This window comes from Acomys russatus, chromosome 26, assembly GCF_903995435.1.
Source record: "Acomys russatus chromosome 26, mAcoRus1.1, whole genome shotgun sequence".
NCBI classification, from domain to species: Eukaryota; Metazoa; Chordata; class Mammalia; order Rodentia; family Muridae; genus Acomys; species Acomys russatus.
The window spans coordinates 43,885,163-43,890,777 of record NC_067162.1 but is presented as its reverse complement, the minus strand read 5'-3'; positions in this window follow the sequence as shown (position 1 = coordinate 43,890,777).

Here is a 5,615-nt window from a genome sequence, read left to right as displayed (position 1 = left end):
AGGGCACCACATCCCTCCTCCTCTCTTGTTTTCTTTTTTTTGTTTGTTTTGTTTTTGTTTTTCGAGACAGGGTTTCTCTGTGTAGCCTTGGCTGTCCTGGATTCACTTTGTAGACCAGTCTGGTCTCAAACTTACAGAGATCCGCCTGCCTCTGCCTCCTGAGCGCTGGGATTAAAGGCCTGTGTCACTACTGCCCAGGCCCTCCTCCTCTCTTTCAGCACAAATCAGTGGAGTCCACTAAAGCAGGGGAGTCAAAGGCACCTGTCCGGCAAGGTCTTATCAGATTGGACTGCTTTGGCCTTGACTTCCCTTCCCTTTCCTTGTTGATTTTCTGCACTGTGAGTGGCCCGAGGGGTGGAGCTTCTGTCTCCCTCCATCCTCTAACCAGGCCCATATGAGCCTCAGCAATAGGCTCAGGATCATCCTAGAAAGGTTGATTTCCAGAATAAGCCCAGCAGAGTGTCTAAGGACTCTTTGGGACAGGCAGTAGCCAGACAGCCTATCACTGTGAAGGTTTGCAGCCCTGGCCAGGGAGGCTGGGCCCCTGTGAGACCATTTGTTGTACTCAGTGGTGTTTGAATGCGAATGGCCCCCCATAGACTCCTGCATTTTTTAATGCTTGGCCCATAGGGAGTGGCACTATTAGGAGGTGTGGCCTAGTTGGAGGAAGTGTGTCACTGTCAGGGTAGGGTCAAGCTGTTATGCCCGGTGTAGCACACAGTCTCTGCGTGCTGCCTGCCGATCAAGATCCCAAACTCTCAGCTCCTATCCCAGCATCATGTCTGCCCGCCATGCTTCCTGCCATGATGACAATGGACTAAACCTTTAAACTGTAAGCCAGCCCCAATTGCATGTTTTCCTTTGTAAGAGTTGCCTTGGTCACGGTGTCTCTTCACAGCAATGGGGACTGTGACTGAGACAATCAGTAATGGCAGAGCAGGGTTACTAGGTACCTGAGTGAAGGAGGCTGGGAGCAAATGCCTTTGGAGTTGAGCCACTGGCTCTGCTCCCCAGAGAGGGGTATGTGCTCCTGTTGTAACGTCTCGCTCCCCAGAAAGATGGAACAGGGGTGTGTGTGTATGTGTGTGTGTGTGTGTGTGTGTGTGTGTGTGTGTGTGTGTGTGTGTGCTGTGTGTAGTAAGTGTATAAAGGTTATCCCAGTCAGCTGGCACAATGTCATATGGGGACCCAGCTGAGATTGAGAATGGTAGGAAACACTGAGTTTCCTAGCAGCCAAGGGAAAAAGGGAAATAATGCGGATGCAAGGGCTTGCCCAAGAGGAGGGCGCAATGAGGAATGAAGTGAGGATGGGGACCCCTGGAGGGTGACTGGATGTTGTTACTGGGGACAAAGGTACCCATCTCCACCCTGTAACAGGATCCAGACGTAAGTCACAAGTCTGCCCAGTGAGAGGATATAGCGTTATGCAATTAAAGAAAGGCAAACTGGACACCGCAATCTGATGGCAAACTAGTAAACGGAGGGAGAGGACTCAGGGGATGTCCTATTCCTCCCACAAGTGGCTTTCAGGTTTGGACAGTAGCTGGCTATGGGAAGGGTGTGATGGGCACCGTTGGGCCCAGGCTGTGTCCTCTGAGCCTGCTGTGTGGTTTGTAGGCTGTGTGGCCTTCCTGAAGCTTGCACCCTTTCTGAAACTTGCTCGTCACAAGCACAGAAAAGCTCTGGCCAGTGGCATTTCCAAGCTCCCTGGCCTTTCTCCTTCTCTCTCCCTCATTCTCAGGGCCTCCAATGAGACAAAGCTGAGGGCAGCGAAGGACCCCCTGAGGGGTGACTTTACAGGGTCTACAGCTCCCCATCAAAGGTGACAATGCTGTTGAGAATGGAGCACCCCTCTCCCCATGCCACCACTGACATAGAATCACAAACTATGGGGCTGTGGGGGTGGGGGTGGGGTGGGGAGGGGGCGGTGCTAACTGCCAGGGGAACCTCTTTGTAGGCCAGGGTGCCTTGGCTGCTGCCTGCAACCTCAGGAGTGGCCAAGACACAGGCCCACAGGATCCAAACAGGTTGGTCCTGCATGCCGCCTGCAGAGAGCACCGGTGTGTGTTAGTCTAGCAGGGGAGGCAGCTGGCGAGAGCCAGACACAAAGCTCCCGAGCTGAAGGGGTCCTGAGGAACCACGTGAGGTGGAGCCTGTCACTCCCAGGGCTCCCTCCGCTCTGGGACATCATCTCCTGGGGCTCCCTCTGTCCTGCGAACATTCTCTTCATCAACCCAGCCACAACCTGTCAACCGCCTGTGGATTGTACAATAGGTGGCCACGCGTGTCTGGTGTCCTTCACTATTGCAGTGTTTTCCAGGTTCATCTGTGTTGTGGCAGGTGTCAGCACCCTTCACTTTGACTTAATGTATCCATCTCTCTGGATCCATGGGACCCTGCTTCCAGACCCCATGGATGTGTCTGTAGACGGGGCGTCTCACACATAAAAGGTACTGTACAGAATATGACCCGTGCACATCCGCCAGTCACTTACTATCTCTTTAGATTATTGCCAGCAGAGAACCACCTGAACGGTCACATGGTTTAGGGAGTATGTCCTATAGACCTCTGGCAAGCACCGCAGCCTGAATACAGAGAGCGTGTCAGCAGCAATGAGGATTTTTATTTGGCCTGCGTTTGGCTGAATCCTGGGGTTTGAAACTGTGAATGCAGGAGACCAGGGTCTGCTCTGATGGGGACAGTGTGTGCTGGTTATTTATCAAGCTTTGTCAACTTAACATAGTTAGAATCACCAGGAAGAGGAGCCCTCCACTGGGGAATTGCCCAGGTAAGACTGGCCTGTGGATAAGCCTGTGAGGAATTGTCTTGATTGCCGATGGATGTAGGGGGCCCAGCTGTGGGCGGCACCATTCCCTAGGTGGGTGGTGCTGGGCTTTATAAGAAAGCTGGTGGGCAAGCCCAGTAAGCAGCTTTCCTCAATGCGTTCTGCCTTGGCTTCCTTCAGTGATGGCCTGTGACCTGGAAATATAAGCCCAAACAAAACAAAACAAAACCCAAAACCTTTCCTCTCCAAGTTGCTTTTGGTCAAAGTGTTTTATTACAGCAACAGAAACCTAGGACACCGTGGGTTCTGGATCCAGGGCCTAGGGCCACTGCACTAGTCTGCTATAGGACTAGTGCATGGTTTTTTTTTGTTTTGTTTTAAGATTTTTTTTTATTAGTATGTATACAGTGCTCTGCTTGCACACATACACCTGCAGGCCAGAAGAGGGCATCTGATCACATTATAGATGGTTGTGAGCCACCATGTGGTTGCTGGGAATTGAACTCAGGACCTCTGGAGGACCTCTGAGCCATCTCTCCAGCCCCAGTACATGGGCTTTTTGTTTGGCTGGTTTTTTTTTTAGACAGAGTTTTCTGTGTAGCCCTGGCTGTCTTAAACTCACTTTGTAAACCAGGCTGGCTTCGAACTCACAGTGATCCTCCTGCCTCTGCCTCCCGAGGGTACATGGAGTTTTAACTGGTCACGAGCTGAATGATTCTAGAGTTCTCCCCATGAATGCTGTGTAGTGTTTGTCTCAATAGCTTTTCTCTGGTGGGTGCTGTCTGTGGCGTGTGGGGTAAAGTGTGTGCACCTGGAGGACAGAGCAGGGCTTCCTGTGTCTTCCTCTTCCATCTTCACCTTATTGCCCAAGGCAGGCTCTCTCGTGGAACCAGAAGCTTGCTGTGTCAGCTAGGCTGGCCAGGGAGTTCTTAGCCCCTGCTGGTCTCTGTACCAATCCCCTTCCCTCCACAGTGCAGGGGTTGCCGGCATTTACCATCATGCTTTGCACACAGGCGCTGGGAATTTGAACTGGGATCCTTATGCTTACATAGCAAATGTTGTCCCCACTGAGCATGCTCCCAGCCCATCTCAGTGTCTTTGTGTATATTTGGAGTAGAGTTGCTGGGTCACATGGTTACTGTCACGAACCGTTTTTGTTTTGTTTAGTTTTTCGAGACAGGGTTTCTCTCTGTAGCCTTGGCTGTCCTGGACTCACTTTGTAGACCAGGCTGGCCTCGAACTCACAGGGATCCACCTGCCTCTGCCTCCCGAGTGCTGGGATTAAAGGCGTGCACCACCACTCCCCGGCTGTCAAGAACCTTTTCAGGTAGCAAGCACAGATATTAACAGGACTCTGGAGCTGTTCTCCCAAGATGCAACTGCTGTGTGGTGTGGTGTGCCAGGCCCAGGATTATGGGTAGTAGCCTCTGCTTGGAATCTTCTTGAGGTCCTACCATGTTGTGTGACCTTGGTGAGTAATCTGCTCTCTCTGTGTCTGCGTCTTCCCCTCTGGTACGGTGAGCACACTGGGTGGTGGTGCCCGGCAAGTGCTTGGTTCTGTACATGGCTAGCGTGTAAATTTGGTGGGAGCTGGAGAACCTGTCGGGGAAACATTCCCTCAGAGCCGGTACCCACCCCACCCAAGAGCGAGGCTCCTGAAGCCCGCCACTTGGCTGTGCTGCACTTTGGAGAAGAACGTGAGCAAAGTGTGGCGAGTGGAAGAATTGTCACGTGCTCTGCTAACTAGTGCACCCCCACATATACCCCCCCCAAAACAGTTGAATTGAGTGGGAAAGTAGCAGCCTTGGCCATCAGGGCGATATTTGCTCAGACTGACGGTGCCAACAGGTGGCTTCCCTGCACTGAGCCAGGGGATTCCTGACCCCATCCCAGGGCGGTTTTGCTGCCCACTTTCTGCACGACGAGGCCTCTGATTCTCCAAGGCTGGTGTGGGATATTCCAGATAGAGCCGGAAGCTGGGACCTGAACCTGCTTCGCTCTACCTAGGAGTGGAATGGTTTGTGAGTGGCTGGTTTCTGACTATGAGGAGGGGGTTGCAGCTGGGGGAGGGTGGAGCCTGCCAGTGCTAGGGAACAGGAGGGGCGGGGCTTTTACAGATCGTGGTACTACATGCCACTTTACTGGCAGATGGTGGCAGAGGGGAAAGGAGACACAGGTAGTGGTCCTGCCTCTCTCACCAGCAGAGGCCAGGCAGTGCCCGCCTCTGTCTCCCATTCTTTCCTAGGCAGAAGGAGACCTGCTGCTTTTCTTGATGGGTGAGGCTTCTGCCACAGTCTTTCCTGCTGACCAGGAGAGAGGCAGAATGGGATGTCCAGGCCCGACCTTCCGAACAGCTCCCTAAGGGCAGAAACTTTGCGAGTCCCCGACTACAGGTGAGCAGTGACGGCGGGTGGTGGTCTCTGCCCTGGGCTCCTGGGAGGCCAGCTTAAGTCTTGGTGTGGTAGTGATATTCAATTTAGGCTGAGGACGCAGAAGACCGGCCATCCTCCATAGTCCCACTTTGGTCACATGCAATTGTGTGCCCCGTGGCCTGGCTGGAGGCTCTGTACCTGGCCCTCCTCTTACCGATTTCTGTTGATGTCCTGTGGTGTTGTCAACCCACGAATGACCCTCCAGCTCCACTGCACCCTTCCAGTGAACTGCTACAGTTGAGGTAACCCAGGGGCTACCCAGACTCACTTGTCAAGATACCATCGCTCCACTGACAACTAGGAACACCGAGGCTCTGGGAGAGCTGGCTTTGTGCTGCCCAAATTACTTCCCCTACTCTGTCTTCAGCTAGAAATGGGACAGAGACATGACACACATT